Below are 23,383 nucleotides of genomic sequence, written 5' to 3' on the forward strand. Positions count from 1 at the left end.
ACAAAATTGGATACATCAGTTAAGAATACACCAAAGCTTAATACACCGTTGTAACATGTTGCAACCATTAGTGCATGTATATACAGACACATCTGAGATGGGAAAAAAGCCAAAAAAATAAAAACAAATTTTGAAAATACAGCAAAATAAATATATAAAAGCATATGAGTGCTGCTTCACCTATCTGAACTGAAATTACTTTAGTCTAAAGTAGGAGGGGAAATCGCACTATTCATATGAACAGTGTTTTGGTCCGAATTTCACTTTATTTACGAGGTTGCCACTGACTCTGTCTGCCGTTGATCATGATGCCTGCGTGTTGATGATCGTGGAAAGGCAGGGTGCGATCGTCACTTTACCATTCTCTTCCTCCCCTCTCTCTCTCACTCAGATCCCATCTGCTTACCTAAAATCCCCAGATCGAACATCCTCCATCTCAAATAAAAAAACCTTCCCCCTTCAAAACCCATAGAATCAGCACTCATGGAATGATCATGGATTTTTGTTGAGGTAATTTGATTGTTTCCTCATCTGTAATTTGTTTCTGTTAGTTTATTGTTCTTGAATTTTAATTTTTCTGTTTTCCAACTTGGAACAGTCGACCTTCTGGTGATAAAATCGTGATGTGACCATCGTATTCTCTCTCACAGCTCACAACGATGAAATCGCACAGGGCTTCCTTGATTTCTGTCAACTCCGACCACGACCAGTGTTGTGTAAGCTATCAATTACCCCCTCTCGATCTTCTTTTTCTTCTTCCGCTTCTCCCTGCGGATTCCAGTTTGACTGTATGTGTTCTGGATGCATCTTGATTTCCTTAGTATGATTAGACGATTCGGATGCGCCTAATAAACAAACCTAATTTGCCTCGCGCGTTCAGTCATCTCCTTCCTTCGTCTAAAACCTCACACAGAGACAGAGATCCCCTAAAACCCTAAACGCCCAAAGGTAATTTTGTTTAATTTTTCAATTAGTTTTAATTATCTGACGAATCCCTGGCATAAATTCACTCTCTCTCTACCCTAAATGCGTTTAATTTTTTTTTTTTAATTTTTTGCAGTATTAATCACAAAGTTACGGAGCTGAAATTGCAAACGCTGTCATGGCTGCCTTAAAAAATGTAAGCTTGAAATTTTTAGGTTCTGTTTGGTTGTTGAGAAAACTGAATCAAAGAGGTTTTGTTTGTTTGTTTGTTTGTTTGTTTTGTTTTGTTAATTATCTCGGAGACGTGGTTGATTGTTGTGTTTCTGAAAATTTGAAAACAGAAGAAGAATGTGTGTGTGAAGTCGGTTTCGACGAAGAAGCAGGCTAATATGGACCATATCACAAGGGATAAAATCCCAAGGAGGTTTGTGTTTTCCAGATGCAAGTTGCCTGGTCCTCTGAAGCAGCTTCAAGCTGATTTGAGAAACTGGTGCTTCCCTACACTGCCTTTAAGCTTAAGGTATGCAAATATTCATTCCGGTCTTAATATATTTTGCAATGCTTTATGATATTTGATTTGTTTATATTTTAATTGATTTGAAGAGCTGATGAAAATGAGAAGTAAGAATCTGAAGTAAAGAGCTGAGCTTTTTCCACAATGTTTTTGCAGGAGAAGAGGCAGAACAATCTTAGAGACTTTTTGAATGTGGTTGGGCCTATGGGGGTTACACATTTCCTCATGTTGTCGAAAACTCCAACTGCGCCATACCTTAGGTTTGTGAGGACACCTCAAGGCTCAACGCTATTTTCATAAGATATGCAGTGGGTTCCATTTCTAATGTCTTTGTGGGTTTTCAGGGGTGCAGATCCTGATTGACAAGGAATAACAGAAACGAATATAACAACAGTGAGACCAAATGGGAGATCCAATGAAAAAAAAACAGTAATGGATAAACCGAGGCCTATAGATTTCAACTGCCTCACAACCGCCGCCAGAGAGGTCAGGTTGTCCAGAGCGCTGCCTTTTCCTCCGCCAACACCGCTGTGTCAGATGTTAAGCTGCGACTCCAGGAGGACCACAGCAATGGCTTCAATCCCATCCTCCACTTTTGCTTCTGGTGAGTGTATTTTAATTGCTTTTGCCAAAAATCTGCTTATTTACTTGGTTTTTGTGGGTTTTATTAAAATTGTATGGTTGTTGTTGTAGCGTAAAAAAGTTTGTATCTTTGCATTGATATTTGGAGCAACAGACGGTATTTGGATTTGGGGTTGTATAGAAATTAAGTAATTGAAATTTATTAGATATGCAATGGAAAATTTCCAGTTATTAGATATCCAGTTTGATATTTGGCGGGTAAATTTCCATTCTTTGGATTAGGGTGCACAACAGTTGATAAGAGGATAAGTCATAAATGGAGTGATGAGTATTATTAGACCCATTCTCAAAATTTTGCATCCCCTGCTTCTTTCTTATGGTCCTTATACTCAAACATGTGCAAGTTTGTATTTTTCTGATGGATTGGACTATTGGGAACTCAGGTACTTTTACTTTTTATATATTTTTGTTGGGTTTTTTCTTTTTCGGAAAATGAGTATTTGATTAATCGCTTGACTTTCGCTTTCAAAAGGACTGTTTGAAGTTTTGTGTCAATTTGGTTGTGATGGTAAGGTTACTTTATGTAACATTGTGTTGTGGCATGTGAGTGTCGAACTTCTTTCTTAATTTAATTTCGGAAAGAAATGCGTTTAACGGTAGTCCTATATGATGAAGTTAGCATCCTTATAAGTTGGGAACCTAAAACAGGAGTGGTGTACTCATAAATTCCTACTTTTCTTTGCCTCCTTCCCCTCTACTTGCATCAGTTGTGACTTATTTTCTTTTTTGGTTTTATCTCAGGAGTTTGTCAGGGAGAAAGTTCACGAACGAAAGAAATCTAATCGAGAGGTATTTTCTTTTTGGCACATATCATGAATTATGTTTGGGTGTTTAAACAATATTTGCCTAAAAGTATACTCTGTTTTTTAGTGGTATTTCAAATAAGGTAACTTCCCCAAACATTGATATTTTGGTATTCTATTGGTATGTGTGAAACCAGCTTGATTCAGGTTACAAGGTTGAGGGTTGCGGATAGTTGTCATATTGGGGATAGTTAATCATGTTCAATAACCTTAGTTACAGGGCCATTCACTTAAATTTTGGTTTCCAGTTGTAGAAAGACGACTTTTCATTCTTTCTCAAAATAAGCTTTCATTACAGCTTCAGTTTCACATCATTCGTCACTGGATTTGCTAATACAAGTTTTTATTGAGATAATCTTACTGGTGAATTGTTAAAAGGTAGGAAGAGAGAAGGCGGCCTGCGATTTTATAAACTAAAGTTCAGATGCATTTTCTGTGGTATGGGGTGTCCGAGAGAAAGGGTTTCAGGGATTAGGTTTGGGTGGGATTTCAAAGGATTAGGTTTGGGGTGTTCGAGAAAACAAGTTTAAGGATTAGGTTTGGTTGGATTTCAACCATTACATTTCATAGATTCCAAATCTGTTTACTAACTCATTTAATTGGTGTACGTTAGCTCATTTAACTCAAATTTAATGAGATTTGGTCCTCCAATTTCTCGGATTTGCTAACAGATTTACTTTCTTTGGAAATTTCAGGAACCCTGATTGTGGGAGGAAGAAGCTGCTTCATTGCCATTTTTAGGTATACAATTCTGCACACTGATTGCATGTTCAAAGCCTAATTAGTTATACACCATCTTTTTGTTACCTTTGCAAAGCTTTTGTACTTGGATTCTGAATATGTGATTAGTTTGTGAAGAATAAACAAGAAAACTAATCATGGGGACATTCTTCTTTTTCGATTTTCTCCTCTCCATTGTTTCTTGAATGAAATTGGATTCATAGATGTAGGGATACAGCAACAACCGAGGTGTAAATAAAAGGTCTAGGCGTAATGATTTCAGGGTTTAGAATTGATTCGAAAATATGAAAAAATGCTGCTTCTCTGTTTGTTTTTGCGGTTTTCTGTAGTGATTCCAACTTAGTAAATACTCATTTTTATAGAACCATGAATGCTGGTTGTTAAATGTTGTGCCATTTGAAAATCCTTAGTTCTGCGTTCGTTGATTTTTTTGCTGTTTTCTGTTGTGATTTCAGGTTAGTTTATACTTATTTTTATAGCACCATAAATGGTGGTTGTTAAATGCAGTCCAAATGTTCTGTTTTAACTCTAAACCCTCCTCTTCCAAAAATGAACATCATCTCTGCTGAAAATTCTTTCGTTTTTTTTTACATCTGTGGTAACCTCTGCAATGCAAAACAACAAAAACCCTCTTTATAACTTAATTTATTGTCTCCATGAACGTTACATGTACAATGCATTGGTAACTGCCTAATAAGAAGACTAACTGGACCTGTAATTAATGCATGTAAAAATTTATGTAAGCAATATTTACAGAAGCAGGTTTCAGTTCTCAGCAAAAAGGAACTATTTTGGTGTTGCTTGCTAGCGAGCTTACTTTTATTTTCCCTTTCTTTTTCCAAAAAGAAAAAAAATGTCCATTTCGATGTTATGTATGCATACTCAAGATAAGCCGTCTCTTTTGGTTATGTTGTGTAAAACCAGCCCACCCACTATTGATGCTAATTTTGAAATGTAGATATGCTTTCCTTCATTTACCTAACCATATATGTTTAACAGCTATCTTCACTGTAGATTAGCATCCAACGATTCTAACCTATATTCTATCATTTATATACTCTTGGTAGTGTGTCATTACCATATGCTTTTGCTCCAACAATTCTAACCTATATTGTATCATTTATATACTTTTGGTGGAAAAGATGTATCCCTCCTTGCTTTTGCTTCAAATACTAAAATCATCTGGTACCCCATAATTTTCACCAAGTGTACTCCACAGAACCATTATTTGCTCTATGTAACCTATTCCTTCTAAAACCAACGTTCTCACACTCTAACCCCTGTACTAATTCAGAACGAACTAGGATACCTCATGCTTGGTTTAGGCCTTTAAATTAATATGGTTACAGATGATGCATTCCCGTTGCTAGCAGCTTTTCTTTCGTGAAATATAAATTTGTTGTACATTAAGTCTGTTGAACTGTCACAGGTAGAGTCCATTGCACTGTCGCAGATTGAGTAACTTTTCCTGTGTCCATTTGATTGCGCTTCGAATTCTGACTCTCAATCTCACTGATTTGTTATTAGTTTAGATCAAAGTCTCATTACAACGTCGTGATCTGCTCTTCTTGCTGCCTTTGATCTAGGGGTCTGGACCTATTGCATTTGAATCAAGGCTTTGGTATGTCACCTAAACTAAGATGCAGTGTTTACCCGTGCTTTCCATTTGAGTTAATGCAGATTTATCATTTTTCAATCGATTGTTTGGTTTTATCAGCTTATGTCATTCGTTTGCTCTCTGCTTTGTTTCTCATTGTCGGTTATCTCTGTGATCCTTTGATACTTCATGAGTTCATTGGTTTCTTTGTTTTTGTTGGTTTTAATTTAGTCTCAACCATTCTATTATTGTTCAAAGGTGCATTGATGTCATCTGTGATTTTGCTTTAACCAGGTGTTCCTAAGTCCAGTGTTGTTAGCCATTTTATATGTTTTTTTGTCAATTGTTTTCTTTCTTTGTTGCGTTTTCAATTTTCCAAACCATTCTTCAGACATTAGTTACTTGCGAGGTTGTTTTTCCGTTTCTTGCTTCTTTTATACTTCTGAGATACACTTTTGATTTGATTCTTGATATGCATGTAGATCCAACACAACCATACACATCAAACCATCCATTCACACAGCAGCCACCAAACAAACCATTAGTGAGATATTTGTCCATCCATTTTAAATTTTGTTTATACAAAGTAATTTCTAATACAAATCTCTTTACTGTGTTTAAATACAAACTCTTTTTCCCTCTAATTTGTTCCTATGTGATGTATCCCTGCAGCTCAAACATACACACTTTTTTGAGAAACAAAGAGTATCAACCACTGGAATCTGGATTTCCTAGCAGCAGGTATATGCTTACCCTTTCACTCATGGATTGAATTTGACCCCCTCCACCTATTCATATTTTTTCATTGAAATTCCGTCATTATGTATTGCTATTTAATTGCTCCTTTTGGGTTTTCTTCAAAGAAAATTTTCGAACATCATCTTGAGTGACCTGAAGTTCAAAGAGTATAGGTTTAGGTTTTCCCAGAGCTCAGTTTTTATTTTTTATTTTTTTTTAAATTTAATCAAGAAAGTATGTGTTACATATTAATTCTTTCTCTCACGGATTGAATTTGACCCCCTCCACCTATTCATATTTTTTCATTGAAATTCCGTCATTATGTACTGCTATTTAATTGCTCCTTTTGGGTCCCTCCAGGTTTCCATCTTTCTTTCTTACCTTGCAATTTGTGTTATCCCCTGTTTGGTTGCTCAGAAAATGAAATAATTCATGCAATTTTGCATTCTTAATTTCATATGGATGACAGTAGCTGCTGGTTTGAACTTTGAACTAAGAATTGATGTAGTTTTGGATTCTTCATTTCTTATGAACAATCCAATAGAATTAATACTGAAAATTTACCAATGGATAACACTTCAAAGTTGATTGTATAATATAGTTGTCTTTACTCTATAATAATTTCAAGTTTTCGACGTATCTATGTGTGTGTGGAATGTAACATATCGGATTTAGCTTATATTGTGCATAGTTTTATTGTCTGTTGTTATCTGTGTTATACCATTTCTATGCAGGCTCTGAAAGTTATTCATAAGCTTTATAAGCACTTTCCATAATTTAAGCAGTTTGTTTTGGGTTCTTTTTCGTTAGGTCATTAGCTACTGATTAATGGAGAAACGAGGACCATGCCACTGATTTTGGGTTCTTTTTATAATCTTCTGCTTTTGGGGTTTTGCAGGGAGTGCTGATGTATCTGAGAACCATCATCTTTTCCTTCTTCCGCTTCTTCCTGTGCATTCCAGTTTGACTGTCTGTCATAAAAAAGGTCAGTTCATCTAAATTCAGCAATTGACTCTCAAACTCTAAATCTGATTTCGTCTCCTTCTGCTGATCTCCTCCATTCCCCTTTTCTCTTTTTGTTCCGTAAATTTACTCAACTAATTCGATTATTCATTTTTTCTAATAGAACATTTGCGGCTCCACGAAATATTCAGTTTTTGCCTGATCATTGTCAAACGCTGTAGCAACTAAGTTTGACAAAATTTATAATTATGGTTATTGATTGCTGGAATTTTGATGGTAGTGTTCCAGATTTACTTGCTCATGATCTTTGTATTGCTTTACTCTGAAAAGATGGATACTTTACTGCAAAATGTGTTTAATTTAATGGAGATTTGCTAGGTTTTTTAATACAATTAACTGGATAATGGATATTGGAGATTTTCTCCAAAGGATTATAATTTATATAGAATTTATAAGTTTTATTACTTTCGGCTTACTTTATGTTTCGAATTAGTTGGATTTAGCATTCTTCACAACCTTTGATGGGTGTTTAATTTCTAATTTTTGTTCCATGCATTGTTAATTTTCTTTGATAATTGTTGAATCGCTTTTATATTTGCTTTGTCCTTAGGATCTAAAGCATTTTTCCTTTTGAAGAGCAGCTGCACGGAAAGTATTAGGTACCCTTTTCTTTGTTGTGTTTTTTTTTTATTTTTAATTTCTAATTTTTATGCAAGACATTAAATATTGTAGGAATCAAATGTATGATCGTCACCAAATGTATATATCTTTTGTGGTATATTATTGGTGATTATGGTATGCATAGTTAGTTTTCCTTGCTCTGTTTGAATTTCTCTCTAATTTTCTTTACTCTTCCTTATCTGTTGTGTTGTTTGTGAAAATTTGAAATAACATGTATTAATTTGTGTTTTGATTGTGATTTTCATATTTTACTTCCAAGTTCTGAGTCGTTCCTTCTCCCATGATTTCTCAACTTTTGAATATGTAGCGTAATGCCCTATTGCTACACATTCTGGCAACATAGGTGGTTATGTTGCCAGACAGTGCATATGGACCACACATTCTCGCAAAAGTTTACCTTATCAATGGTTTAGATTTATAGTTTGGCATATGTGGTCAAACTATGATTCTGAACCATTGATAAGATGGGTATTTGCTTAACATGCTTCTTACGGGGCAGGGTATACATGTGTTCTTTTTAAAAAAAAAAAATATATATATATATATTATTTACTGAGAGGAGCCTCAATTGCAATGTTCTAAACTATCTCTCAACTTATTTTTCTATGTTCTGTGCTTTTTATGTTTGCACTTAGATCGATGGGTTCAAGCCCTTGAATACAAATTTATTTGACAGCCTTTAAAGTTTTTGACTTTTTGGTGCTCTTTAATACATATTTTCTTTTGTTTATCTAGATTATAGTTTTTCCTGCACACTTAATCCTTGCAGTTCACAGAGTTCTTATTGATCCTGCAATTGTTCTTAAGTTATCTTTGTTGAGTAGAGGCTATGTTCTGTGGGTTTTAGCTTTTAGGGTTTGGGGAAAATTTTGAGCTGCTTTGGTATTTTAATGTTTAGAAAAAATTTTGAGATTCTTTAATGAGATTTTGGTGGCTAACATTCTTTAGCTAAATTTTTTGTGTCTCTTGGTTGCTTTCTGCAATTTTCGCTTTTGAGAAAACCTAATAGCAGGTTCTTCTCTCTGTTAAGTTACCAGTAGTAATGTTTTTCCTGCACTCTTAATCCTTGCAGTTCACAGAGTCCTTATTGATCCTGCAATTGTTGTTCTTAATTATCTTTGTTGAGTAGGGCATATGCTCTGTGGGTTTTAGGGTTTGGGGAAAATATTGAGCTGCATTACTATTTTAATGTTTTGGGAACATGTTGAGATTCTTTAATGGGATTTTTGTGGCTAAAGAGTCTTTAGGTAAATTCCTAACTATTTACTGGTTGGCATCCATTGGATTGGCATCCATATCTTATAAATATGTTGGCCAAGACATATGTTAGCTTTCATTTGTTTTTTCATTTTCATTTCTTATAATCAGTGTGTGTGAGTGCAGTGTCTATGAGTATAATGTGTGTGAATATTTAAGTAGCTCACAAGTTTGTTAGTTCAGTTCAACTACAACCCTGATGAAATTAGTTTTACATCACAAACATATATATATAGAAGTTTAGACGCCTTGGCAAATACCACCTTTTAGTTATTTTCATGGTCTGTTTAGTTGGTTTTCATACTCTAACCCCTACTTTTGTAAACTAGATTGTGCATTTCCAGTTGTTAAGCATGAATAGGATGGTGTTACCTAAACATGTAGATATTGCATTGCTTTTGTGTCATGCCGTATTAACATTCTATCTCGCCTCTTAGATAATAATACAATGACGTTACATAAACTTTTAGTTAGTTTTCATGAGACAATTTCAATTTCTTTGCTTTGTTTGAAAATTGGTGTGTTTATCTTCTGGACACTTAATCAATTTAGCTTGTAGTTTAACTATTGCAGTTTTTATGTATTTTGGTTTTACCTGGATTCCATTTCTAGAATGAGCATGTGTTTCTCATTGTATTTAGAAGTTATTTCGGTTGAAGTAGCACGCTTAACATTTGTACTCTGGAGTTGCGTAATTTTCCTTATTGTCTTTTTTGGATCGAAAAATTTTAGATGAGAAATACTGGATGATATATGTTTCTTCGGTATGATATTTGCATTACTATCTCAGATAAAGTATATAACTAACCTGCTAAATTCTACAGATAATACTTGCAGAACCTGCAACTAATGCCTATATTATATTGCTAATTGGTATAGCTTTGCTACAATCCCTGTTTCAACAGTGTGTGTTTACTGCTAATAGAATTTCGCTACTGTCTCTGAGCTGTTATTTTCATTGTTGTTCTGTGAGTTAGTGCTAATCGATTTGCTTTGTTTCCGATTTTCAGAAAGTTGGATCGATCAATGGAGCACTTGGCCCTTTGACTTTTGAGGTATATTAATTAACACTGGTTTCATAACAGTTCTTACATTTTTTTTTTTTTTCACATTAGGATTAGATTTAGCTATCTAATTATAGCGTCCTTTTCATATATATATATATATATATGACCGCGATAACAGTAGAATCTGAATATATATGACTGCAATAACAGTACAATGTGTGATTGTTACGTCTTAAGTTAGTGTGATATAACAAATATTCATGCCATCAAACCTAAACTGAAACATAATAATAAAACGCAATTGTTTGCAGTTAAACAAGAACAGCGTAAATAAACATGTTGTGCGACGACCGATTCCAAAACATATTTTAACAGCTTTATCCGGCTGATAATTCATAGCATTGTCAAGTATAAAAGACTGGTCGTCAGTTAAACCCTTCTCAGATTTACCCTTTCTTTGTTGCACTTTCATGGATTTAATCCATTCCACCATCACAGTTTTTGTTACTTTTACAGTTTCCCCATGCTTTCTGGAAGGCGTTTTCAATCTTAATAATATCTGCTCTGTTACTTCGAATTATCAGTGGTTTCAGTTATTCGCTTTCTTTTCTTCTTGGAAAGCATGACTGTGAAGTTTTATCACTGAGTTTCACAGACAAACATATTAAACTTTTCAAATAGCCTTTAAATTTACCCTATACATTTTTCCTTTTCTTTTTCTAACACATGTTCCCATGCTGACAAACAAAGTATAATAATATGTATGATGCCTTAATATGGTGGATTACCTTAGCTGCTAATGTTCCGTCACTGCCTTGCTTTATGCATGACGAACTAATTTACTTTTGAATACATGCTTTTTTAGATCTTAGTTTTATTACAATGTTGTTACTGTGATCTCTACTGGTTCTTTAAATGGTTTGGTTTTTCAATCAGTTAACACTTTTTTTTTTTAAATTGAAACAACATTATAGTTCTAAGCAGAATCATCTGATTAGTCTCCCCTTTGGCATAATTTCTCGAAACCATTTTCTTTGTGCCATTTGTAGAAAGATGGGTCTCTTTCAGATAAAATTTACAACATTTGGTTTAGGAATTGCAAAGAGAAATAAAGAATCTCATACCAAATTGTGCAAGAATTTAGCCGGGATTTGAGGGTTTTAGTTCAGGGTTTGTTTTTTGCGATTTACACACACAGAGAGATAGAACAAAGGTGAGCGAGAGAAGGGAGGATTTTATGCAAGGGTTAAAGCGTAGGGGTAAGGAAAGGGTAAGGACGCATAATCAATTTGACTGCACGTGTAATTCATAAATTGATATTGTCTGAATGAGTTTTGGCAAGTATATATACTTAATGACCAAGTGTTTCTAAATATTAAACTAATGGAATTTGGATGCCATCGTTTCTATTTATGATACATATAACTAAAATGCATCGGTTTTGGTTCGAGTATCATGTAGAGAATTTCTTGCTAATTGAACATGTTTGGTTTTGAGTTTCTGGATATAAAATTTACTATAAAAGGCTCTCTCTTTGAAATTTTGACCATTATTTTTCTGATCAAAATAGAGAACTTTGATTGTTCTATTATACATGACCCATATTTTTCACATTGTTGAATTATTTATACTATTAAGGATGATTAATATGATTATCATCAAAATTATGGTATGTTTTATTGTTTGTCTCATTTGTATGTAAATTCAGCGAATTGGGGAAATTTTCGGGTCTGTGAATTCAATGAATTGCCTAGATGGACCCATAATTAATGCAGTAATAGTTGATTTCATTTTGGAAAAACTGTTGTTGGCCAAAGACAGGTTATGATGTCCCATTTTGTATGAACTATATGTCAATGATGATAGATTGTAAGGTAATTGAGGTTTCTGCAAACAATAACTATTAATACGAAAGGATGAACCGATGCCGGGTGTACTGTTAATTATGTATAAGACATTCTTTCTGTGATGTTGGAACCACAATTGGGATGCATTTAAACTTAAAGTATTATATATATGGGTGATTTTGTTCTTTTTCGTTTCTTTCATATGCACGCCTACATGAAAAACATTATGGTCACTGTTTCTTAAACTATGATTTATATTTTTTGCTGTAGTGCGGAAGATATCCACTCTAAAAAAAAGTGAACAATGCAATCTCCATAATTGACTACTGCAGGCAATTCTACATATTTTTGGCTATCAACATTTTTGCTTCAACAACTGCGTGTTTATCACACATTCGTGCTTGGAAACTTAGATGCTAGAATAAGAACAAAATAGTTTTTATGTTTTTTGTCAACTACAACGTGTAGCCAACCTAGAAGATGTATATTTTATCACCTTGACTACAAGGGCAACATTTCTGTAAACTATATGTTACTTCTATTTCTTCTATTTATTAGGGAACCAAAACGTTCTGTTTCGTCCTGTTAATTGTACAATATAGTTCAAGGTGATGTATTCAAGTCCCGCAGCATTGCGCGGGCATTTTTTCTAGTGAAAGGCTATACTGAAATGAAAGCTTACCAGGTGCAAATAGAAATAAATTAAATAGTTGGGCCTCTTGCATGGTTAGATCCTTGGTCTCTAGGAAATATGCTAAAAGGCAGACTAATCAAATGATTACACTTAGAACTATAGTGTTGTTTGAATTTTTAAAAACTGTTAACTGATTGAAAAACTACACCATTTAAAGAACCAGTGGAGAGCAGAATAAGTACGAAATACTACAGAGGTAAATGAACAGCCATTAATATAATTTTTTTCTCAGCATGGCAACAACGATCAGAAAAAGAAAAGTAGAAAATCTATGGGATAAATTTAAAGTCTATTTGAAAAGTTCAATATATTTGTTTGGCAACTCAGTGATCAAACTTCACATTCATGCTTTCGAAAAAGAAAAGAAAACAAAAAACTGGAATCATTGATAATTCCAAGCAATATAGCAGCTATTATTAAGATCCAAAACGAATTGTGGAAAGTATGGGGACCAAACACTATTAGAAGTTGGAAAGATATGCCGATGCAGTAGTTTGAGAACACAGTTTGGGAAACTTTGGGTAGGAAATATGCTCGCAAGGAAAACCGATAATGGGTGAGTATGACTCTCAAAGCTGGTTTATGTTTAAATTACTAAATTACCATAATCGTTGTTGGTTTGTTTTTACTGATGGTCTACTTTGTATTCAAGTTCTTATAAAGAAAATTGGTTTTTTAACATCCTCTTTTCTAAATTTTAAAAAGGATCGTAATTTTGTAAATAAATTCAATTTCCAAATTGAAATTGCAAAGAAAGTAGATCCGTTAGATGCGCATGTCTTTCTTTGTACAGATACTCATATTGTGCTTAATTAGCATCACACATCATGATATTAAAGTTCTAATCATGTTAGACCTATGCCGTGTAGCATATGCATGCATTCAACTCAATACCCTAACATTACAGCCAAAATTAATTGATATTATCAAGAAGTTGAGACTTTACCAAAGTAGCAAGGTAGCGGTTGCAAAATTCACAGTCAAAAGCTTTCACTTTGTTTTGATCTGCAAAATACCAAAAAGACATTTACGATCGAGGAAAGAAAACACATTTGATTAAAGAATGCACTTCAGCCATTATTAAATTGTCAACCGAGCGAAATGTATAAAACTATACACATTTACACAACCAAACTCTATACTTTTTATCAGTTGCTAGTGGGAAATATAAACCTTTAATTAAGTGAACATGTTAGCCAAAAAATTGACAGGATTAGAGCAAAAGAAAGCAACTAAAAGGTCTAACTTATGTGGTTGAGCACCATGGGTTAACAAATACCGATCTAACCACAAACCTTTTTCCCCCATCCAAATTTTAATGTTAATCAAGAGATATAAGGAAATGGTAGGCCTTGAAGACCACCTAGATTGTTACATCAGCACAGAAGCCGCCAAGCTACCACTAAAAACTAAGGTATCAGCATCCATGCCCATTTAGCCTAACAGCGATAAGTGAAATATACACCATGAATGTGGCAAAGACCATTTAATAATATATCAATGTAACAAAACTTGTTGTATCTCGTTTTATACAGTGGTGAATTTGCATCCTTAACTACTGATTAGTTTCGTATCTCCTAGGTTCAAATCAAATTTTATTTTCTAGTGATGCTAGCTGTGACAACAGGGACTAAAAGTTGGGTACAAAGCTATAACTCAAATCTGGTATAATGGACTCAACCTGTGAAAATGCATCAAACAAACGATAAGTCTCAGAACATCAATTTTCACATCGTCCCCTACATTTGACCAAAGATAAACGCACAAATTTCCAAACAAAGCAAAGAAATTGGAATTTGGTAATCAAAACTAACTAACGAATCATATTGAGACATCTTTGCTTGGTGTGTGGCAATGCTCTAACCCACCATGGGTTTTAAATTATTCTATCCAATTTCAGTGATGAGATTTCACTGGCAGTTGACGACCAGTCATTTATACTTGATGATGTTCTCAATGACCATTTGGATAAAGCTGTTAAATGTGTTTTGGAATCGCACACCCTGTGAAGGCATCGACACCAGGCCACGTCCCTAGAAACGGGCCGTAAAAAAGCATACTCATACCTCCCTTACCCGTTCCCTTTCTTCCAAGTTAGGTTGCCTTGCTGGATTATGGCCAAGTGATAGATCTACCGGATGAGTTGATTCTTGGTTATTTTAACCTTGTTCTTGCCATTGCTGACGGTGACCTATTAGAGCATCAGAGAGCCACAGGTAATGACTTCACTGATACTGCCTTAGTTCAAACTAAGCCATTAAGGCAAGAGAAACTAAGGTTGAGACATGACTTGCAAACTATGTGCAAGTGCACATGAGTGCGAGGCTCATGGAGACAAAATCGCAATAGAGAAAATAGATAAAATAGATCATCAAACGTTGTATCAATAACTGAGATTGAATAGAATGGGGTGTCATTGTTGTGCTCAACTTAGATACCGGTATATACATGCTCTGACAGTTGGTACGTACATATTTCCAAAGATATAAGCAAGTTTATTGGAATATACATACATACATACACACACACACACACACACACACACACACACACACACACACATATATATATATATACGGCGGTTACTAAATAAGAAAACAATTCCATCCCTTTCAGATCTTATATGTATATATAAGCATTCGTTAAACTTCAATGGATGCTTAGTTATCTCAGCCTTGACATTAATGAACAGATACAAATACGCACATTAAATAGAAAGAAACTCAGTTCCAATATAAGCATCAGAGCTTCACAAATATAAATAAAAAAAGGTAGATAGCTAAATAGACTTTGAACAAAAATGATGGCGTATAATTATATACCTCAAAACAGCATGGAACCAACTTCTTCCTTGAATGATCCAAATTTATAAAATCTGCAAACATTGTAGATCTGTTAGCAACTTAGAGACTTTCAAATTTAAAGAGCAAATCTAAAGAAATTTTAGCTAAATGACCAAAGACAGACCCAACAAAAAAAAAAAAAAAAGAAAAAGGAAATTTACAAATATGATGAATTACAAAACACACCTACTGAAAAATCTCACGTTTGTAAAGACTGGAAGTTTTTGCATGTTAAACCGTCTTAACCACTAACATTACCTCTTGTAATTACTCAAGCTATTATTCATCTATTTCATTGCTAACCCAAGCCCTAAAGGTGGAAGCACCTGAAGTCAATGCTTCAAGAGGTAAAAAGCAAGCATCAGTCTTCCTAAATTTTGATGCTTAAGATATATATTTGGTAATGGACTGATCCTTTTATGAGCATGTTTATTTACTAAACTTCGATGGTAATAAATTTGGCTTTAAGTTTACTCATGCCACAACCTTGGTAACTACTGCATTCTATTTTGTCGACCCTTTTCAACTTGATATACAACCTCTCCTTTCTCCCGCTCTCCCTTATTTATGATTTTAAATCTTGAGTTATGCACCGATCATACCTTGGATGCCTTGGTTAAGATATTTAAATTTTAATCTTATGGGACTTTAGGTGTGCACGGGTGCAAAAAGTGAACAACAATCAAAACTGGCAGCGAGGAAGGTATTTGTTAAATACTCACATATTGGTATTAACATAGCAAAAAAGATAGTGATATATGTGAGTTTTCGTAAGTTTTGACTTGATTTTAGGCATTTTAAGTCTGGGGCATAGTGATAGTGGGTAAGAATCAACTAAAAACTAAAGGAGAATCAAAAGTATTAAACACAAAATATTACATGGCAATGAGAATATATAAACACACACAAAATATTACCTTCCAAAACATTCACCTCTCAGAAAGACCTTGAAATCCCCACAAAGTTGTCCAATTTCCACCAGAATTCAGCTTCTTACAGTGTTAGATTCCTTCTGGGTAAACCACACAAACCAAAACACCAATCAAATGAAGTAGCTTTAAACATAGGCAACTTATGAGATCTTATCAAATAAAATAATCGAAACAGAGAAACGAGCAACTATATTACTCGGCAAAGATATATTGCTCAGTAGAAATAAATAGAGTAGATAATTTATTTGCGCTGAATTCCCAAGTGCTATTAAACTATCAATGATCAGAAGATAGCAAATGGTGAAAAATAAGCCTAACCTATTTGAAATGAAATGAAGGGCTATACTGAAATGAAAGCCTACCAGGTGCAAATAGAAACAAACTATATAGTTGGGCCTTGTACATGGTTAGATCCTTGGTGTCCAGGAATTATGCTATAAGGTAGACTAATCAAATGATTACGCTTACAACTATAATGTTGTTTGAATTTTTAAAAACTGTTAATTGATTGAAAAACCACACCATTTAGAGAACCAGTGGAGATCAGAATAACTATGAAATACTATAGAGGCAAATGAACAGCCATTAATATAATTTTTTTCTCAGCATGGCAACAACAATCAGAAAAAGAAAAGGATAAAATCTATGAGATAAATTTAAAGTCTATTTGAAAAGTTCTATATATTTGTTTGTCAAACTCAGTGATCAAACTGCACACTCATGAGTTCCAAAAAGAAAATAAAACGAAGAACTGAAATCATTGACAATTTCAAGCAATATAGCAGCTATTATTAAGATCCAAAACGAAATCTGGAAAGTATGGGGAAATAGTATAAGTAACTAAAACTCTGAGGGTTTTAGCTGTACTTCCACCCTTGAAATAGATTTAGCAAGCACTGGGTTAAATTGACAAAAACATTGAAATTGAAATGCACAGAAGCAAAGGAAATTTAAAAAACCTTAAACCAAATAACAGGCTGGAAATGGAAGCCAATGTGAACTGTTTTTAATCATTCAGGTTCAAATGATTGGCAGGAGAAAGGGCCATTCTTTGAATCAACATGATATAAAACAGAACATAATTTAGGTGTTCAAATCACCCAAACTAAGAAAATCAAATTACGAAAAGAAATTGACAAAAATAATTAAATTGAATGCACAGAACAAAACAAATTGAGAAAAACACTTAAATTTCTTTATGCACAGAAGCAAAGGCAAGCACAAAACCATAAACCAAATCACAGCCTGGAAATGTCAGAGCTTCAAAGCATAGACATACTCTAAATCTAATCTAATTAAAGCTAATCAAATGAAATTAAAGCTAAGTAAAACAAATAAGAACTTGGAAATAGAAAAGCAGCGTAATAAATAATGAAAAAGCTAAGATTGAAGTTGGATTCATCTCTTTACCAAATAAATGTAAAAATGTTTAAAAATTGTCGAATCTTAGGATTATCTTTCATGACACAGAACTTCGGAAACACAATTGACCACTTTCTCATTCTAAGATCATTTGAATGGCCACATTACATCATTGAAAACATATGCAAAACATTATTTGGCATTGGGTCAGGTAGGTTGGAGAAAAGTTATGAGGGATGCATGGTGTTATAAAATAAAAATAATAAAATCACAGATAATCGAAGCAGGAAGCAATAATTGACAAATTGGTTATTGTTGCTTTTATGGACATTCCTGCATAATATATATATATATATACCTGATTCATTAATGGTGATTCCACAAATCCAAACAAAAATCCAAGCAAAAGAACACAGCCTGTTTCTCTTCTCCTTTTTTTTTCCTTTGTCTTCCACCCCCTTCTGTCCTACTTCTCTCTGCTGCTTCCCCCCTCCCACCCCACAAGCCCCAAGCAATTAAGGATAATTTAAATAATCATATAATTAATCCAAATTCTCAACTGTACACACAAACCATGTACTTATTCATTAAGACAAACCGTATACACTAACAATACACAACATACCACACAAAAGGTACAAATCAAATAAGTATACAATACATTCAAAATAAGGTTGTCAGAATAAGAAAAACGGATGATAACTAAAATTAGCACAAAGCACATGAGGTGTACAACCCTCCAACTTTCTAAATTGACTAAGTCAAAAAACTTTGTAGCAGAAACATGGAGAAAGGATGGAACAAAGAGATCCATTGTGGTGATGTAATAGTCTGTGATGCATAGTAAGTCGAGTTAAATGAAAAAAAAAAATATCATTTCTTAAAACAACAAATAGACATCTAAACCTACTGTACATATTGGTTGTTAGAAAGTTTCAAACACAGTATAGAGATTTGTATTATAATTTAGTTTGTATAAAAGTTAACAAAACTTAACAAAATTTTAAAATGGATAGACAAATACCTCAGTAATGGTTGATTTGGTGGCTGTTGTGTGAATGAATGGTTTGATATGTATGCTTGTGTTGGATCTACATGCATATGAAAAATAAAATTAAAAAGTGCATCACACAAATACAGAAGCAACCAAGAAATGGAAAAACAACCTAGCAACATAGAGATATTCGAATGATGTGAAATGGAAAAAGAACGTTTGAGAGATTTTGAGCGTGCTGCTCTCTCCTCCAGAGAGCGTCTTCTCTGTTCTTCGTCCGACGCCCTCTCTTTCTGCGATTTGGGTTTCCCATCGTTTCGAATTCTTTGCGAAGGTACAATCTTTCTTCCTCTGCAACTTCTTCCCATTGTTTCGAATATTGTAAGCCTGTATGCAGCGGCAGTCCTGTTGTTCTTCATCTACTTCGGGGGTGTATTCAATTAGGATTTTTAGAGAGTTTCAGGGAATTTAAATCCATAGAATTTGAGAGAGTTTGAGAGGAAAAAAAAAAAATGAATTCCCAGAGATTTTGAGTGAATTAATTATAACTTCCAGAGAATTCACATGAATTGTGAAATAATTCTTTACATGGGGTTAGAGAATTGCAGAGAATTTGATCAACAATTTCCTTCTCTTTACAAGCCAAAATTTTCATCCTACTAATACCAAATCGCAATACCAAGTTTATATCCAATGTTTTCAACTAGCTAAATGCGTATGTGATTAATAGAGATTGTTGGTTTATAGTTCAATATGAGAATTGCAGAGATTCTGGCTTTTGTTTGTACTATTGATGGCAGTACAAGCAATAGTTCAAGTGCTAAATGCGTTAATGGTTATTATACATGATGATCATATTGAACGTCCATTGGCTTGACGACCTATTAGTAGAACTGGATACGATTATATTAACAAGGTATTGAATGAGGATCCTCAAGAATTTCGAGTGCTATATAGGATGTATCCGGATGTTTTCTTAAAGCTATGTGATGTCCTTATGGAAAAGACGCATTTGAAGGGTACAAGATTTATTTGTATTGAAGAAATGGTTGCTACATTTTTACTCACTATTAGTCAAAATTCTTGATATTGTCAAATTCGGGACACATTTCGGCGGTCAAATTTACAACAAGAAAAAATTTCAAAAACATTTTGAAGGCCTTGAACATAATTGCACCAAATTTGATGGTCCAACCTGAATCCATGGTGCCAACTAAAATAAAAGAAAGTACAAGATTTTACCCTTATTTTAAGGCTAGTAATTAGTACTTATCTTAACCATGTCCTGATTAAACTGGTTTCATAAGCATATTAGTAGCTATGTATTAATTCTTATAATTATTGTAGGATTGTGTTGGAGCTATTGATGGAACACATATACCAGCAATGGTATCGGGACCCGAAGTAGCTAGCTATCGTTATCATCATGGTAAAATATCACAAAATGTATTAGCTGCTTATAACTTTGATTTGGAATTCATATATATTCTTAGCGGATGGGAGAGTTCAGCTTATGACTCCAAACTATTACATGATGTTGTATCAAGGAGGAACAAACTTAAAGTGCCAGAAGGTGTGTATTCATTCATTTATTTATTTATTTACACTAGGATGTACCATAAATAATAACTTTATGTGTTTTAATTTTAGGTAAATTTTTTCTAGTGGATTGTGGATTTGCAAATTGTCATCAATTTTTAGCTCTGTTTCGAGGTGTTCGACATCATCTCCAAGATTTTGCTGGTAACGATCGTGACCCCGTAAATGCGAATGAGTTGTTCAATCTTCGACATGTTTTCTTGAGAAACGTAGTGGAGATGATATTTGGTGTATTTAAATCTCGATTCACAATTTTTAAGTATGCACCTCCATTTCCAATTAAAACACAAGCATAGTTAGTGTTAGCTTATGCAGGGTTGCACAACTTTCTTCGCAAGAAGTGTCGTTCTGATGAATTTCCAATTGAACCAGAAGATGATGAATCTGAAGATGAAGAAAATGATGATGAACTAGGTAATCAAACTCAAGAGCAACAACGACAGATTGCTAATGCATGGAGAGCTGACATAGCTACAAATATGTGGACAGATGCTGTGAGTGATAGCATTCAAAGATGAGAAATAGAGAATTAATTGTTTTTACGGATTGGAGTATGCAATTTAAATCCATTGCTTCTTCCGTACAAACACCTGGAGAGCAGCGATATAACCTCGGACTTCGCAAGACGTAAGTTGCTTAATGTGTGTATGAAATTACATGGCACGGTGACAACTAATGTGGAAGTAGGCCAACTTGGGTTAAGGTTGTATATCTATATAGACTTGTCAGTCTGTTATTCTTCATGCATTGTTGCATTTGTTTCCAATCAACTTAAGCTTTAAGGACAATTGGATATCAACATGGTTGAACGCTGGATAAATCTTTTTGCTTTGAGTAGTTATGTTTTGACACTAATCGATCGGGTTCCTCTTTCACTTTGATAGCAAGTTGAAAACATTGCATATGAACTTGGTATTGCAATTAGGTATTAGTAGGATGAAAATTTTGGCTTGTAAAGAGAAGGAAATTGTTGATCAAATTCTCTGCAATTCTCTAACCCTATGTAAAGAATTCTCTCACAATTCATGTGAGTTCTCTGGAAGTTATAATTAATTCACTCAAAATCTCTAGGAATTCATTTTTTTTTTCTCTCAAACTTTCTCAAATTCTATAGATTTAAATTCCCTAAAACTCTCTAAAAATGCTAATTGAAGACACCCCCCCTAAAGCAGCGGAAGACCCTAATTCACAAAAATAGAGACATAATCCTAGCACCCAACTCAACAATTTATAAACATCCATTACAGTTTGAATGAAAGAACAAAATATAAATGGAAATTTTAACAAAGCAAATGGCAATTAGACACTAAACAATGAAAAAAAAGCAGTGCATTACCTTTTGAATCAAGGGAGAAAATTGAAAACTGCCATTCGTCCCTCACTCATCCCCTCCTCACCGTCTCTACGCATAACCCGTTAACCCTAAAGAATACACACACCCATGTTTTCCGCTCTGTATCTCTCTCCCTACCCATCTATCTCTCTAAAATGGGAGAAAATCCCATAGATCCTGGTAGAGCACCTACCTAAATCTCTCTCTCACTCAGTCCAAACCCGTAGCTCCCATCTCTCTCCAATTTGTCAGGCCCTGTGTCTCCCTCCTCTGTGGTCGCTTTGTCCCCCTCTCTCCGCTCGCCAGAGGTACACCCAGCTGTCTTCGAGTAAAAAATGGGAGCGATTGTCTCTCTCTAATTTGTCAGGCATGATGTCCCCCTCCCTTCTTTCTTGCCGAGTCAAACATGAAATGCAACCAACGGCTGAAAGAAGGTTTTTAAGCCTGAGTGACAATTTTGTAAATTAAGTGAAAGTGGGTTAAAAGCATCCAAGTGGCAATATTGTAAATAAATTAAAATGTGGTCCAAAACACTGTTCACATGAATAGTGCCAATTTCCCCTCCTACTTTAGACTAAAGTAATTAGAATATCAAATATCAATTGATTAAAAAAACACTCTTGAACATATTACAAGAATTAATTGGCATATAAAGTATACTTTGATATAATTAAAAAAGGAAAAAAATGTTAATGATTTTAAATTTGAGGAGGTGAACCATCATGGAGTGGCTCAGTGGTTGGACAAATTTTAGGTCCGTATATCATATGGCGCATTCTAAGTTTATTTTTAGCACTAAAGAAAACACACGATGGTAATTAGGTGGAGGTTGAAATGCCTTAATGAGTTTTATCCGCTGTTGAAAAGGTCGATTGTCATAACAAAGCCACAAACTGATTCCTTTGTTACGAAAAATGAGAAGTTCGAGGAGGTGATTAGTAGTTGAAGAGTGGAACTAAGATGGATACAATCCAACATGATATTCTTCAGATTCTTTTGGTGAGGATTTTGGAAATTTGTGGATTGTGTCCATTCATCGTATGATTAATTTTTATCAAGTACTATTTGTATTTAATTTTAAATAAAAATATTTAAAATAATTTATGATCGCACAATGGATAATGAACGAATATAATTCATGAATTTTCAGAATCTTTACAAAGAAGATCGGGCGAAGAACTGGAATAATCATTTCCATAATATCATGGAGAAGTCGTCGAAAAGAGGAATTAAACTCGGGTGAAAAGAGACAAAAATACTGAATGAACTAATTTAACACCGTGATGACAGACTGACCTACCTAATGCACTATGCATGAGTATGATGATTAATTCTTCTATTATTTGAGTTGATTAAATAAGATTAGTTAGACATTTGATTTGATATCCACTTGGCAACAATTAATTTCATAATAATTCATATCATATACTAACACAATATTATATTGCACAACTTCTTGTGTAAACCACACTTCACCAATATTAAAACCAAACAAAGAAAAATAAATTTTAAAAAATTATACGACTCTATCTTGTTGCATTATTGCATAAATCTGCACTCTGATTTTCCCACATGTCCAAATAAATGTTCATGATTCCCAAACACAAAAAAGTATAAAAAGCAGAAATAATTACGCAAAAAATTATAAAATTAAATCTCAAAGTAGCATTAGCAAGTATGCCTTTTGAAATTGGATACAATAACGCACTCACTATTTTGACGATCAGATAATAATGATAGCAAATACATATATTTACATTAATTTTTATAACAGTCACATAATAACAAGAAGAAATTTTTCAATATGTTAAAATACACTTCAATATACAAATATCAATATACAAATGGTTGAATTTTATTTTCAAACATACAAGTGCTTATATTATAACATTTGAGATATCATTTTACGTTA

General features: G+C 34.0%; 2 long non-coding RNA genes across 5 annotated transcripts; one reads left to right on the plus strand and one right to left on the minus strand.

Annotated features, from left to right (window-relative positions):
- Nucleotides 1-197: 197 nt before the first annotated feature.
- On the plus strand, nucleotides 198-12,362 carry LOC103931485. 4 transcript variants are annotated; one of them, XR_007255944.1, is made up of 15 exons: nucleotides 198-510; nucleotides 599-716; nucleotides 822-948; nucleotides 1,061-1,120; nucleotides 1,266-1,444; nucleotides 1,595-2,042; nucleotides 2,822-2,869; nucleotides 3,579-3,624; nucleotides 5,157-5,245; nucleotides 5,704-5,765; nucleotides 5,894-5,962; nucleotides 6,858-6,944; nucleotides 7,533-7,581; nucleotides 9,871-9,915; nucleotides 11,985-12,362. It is a non-coding gene; the product is annotated as an uncharacterized LOC103931485 (long non-coding RNA). The 4 variants fall into 4 exon arrangements; XR_007255946.1 differs by having other exon boundaries at nucleotides 1,269-1,444; XR_007255947.1 differs by having other exon boundaries at nucleotides 831-948.
- Nucleotides 12,363-15,012: 2,650 nt separating this feature from the next.
- Nucleotides 15,013-21,859, minus strand: LOC125474361. The gene is made up of 4 exons (XR_007255948.1): nucleotides 18,712-21,859; nucleotides 18,570-18,636; nucleotides 16,169-16,263; nucleotides 15,013-15,283 (listed from the first exon to the last, which is right to left on the minus strand). It is a non-coding gene; the product is annotated as an uncharacterized LOC125474361 (long non-coding RNA).
- Between the last annotated feature and the right edge of the window lie 1,524 nt (nucleotides 21,860-23,383).

Source organism: the organism of the source record quoted next, unplaced genomic scaffold, assembly GCF_019419815.1.
Source record: "Pyrus x bretschneideri cultivar Hongxiangsu unplaced genomic scaffold, Pyrus_bretschneideri_v1 Contig12, whole genome shotgun sequence".
Taxonomy (NCBI): domain Eukaryota; kingdom Viridiplantae; phylum Streptophyta; class Magnoliopsida; order Rosales; family Rosaceae; genus Pyrus; species Pyrus x bretschneideri.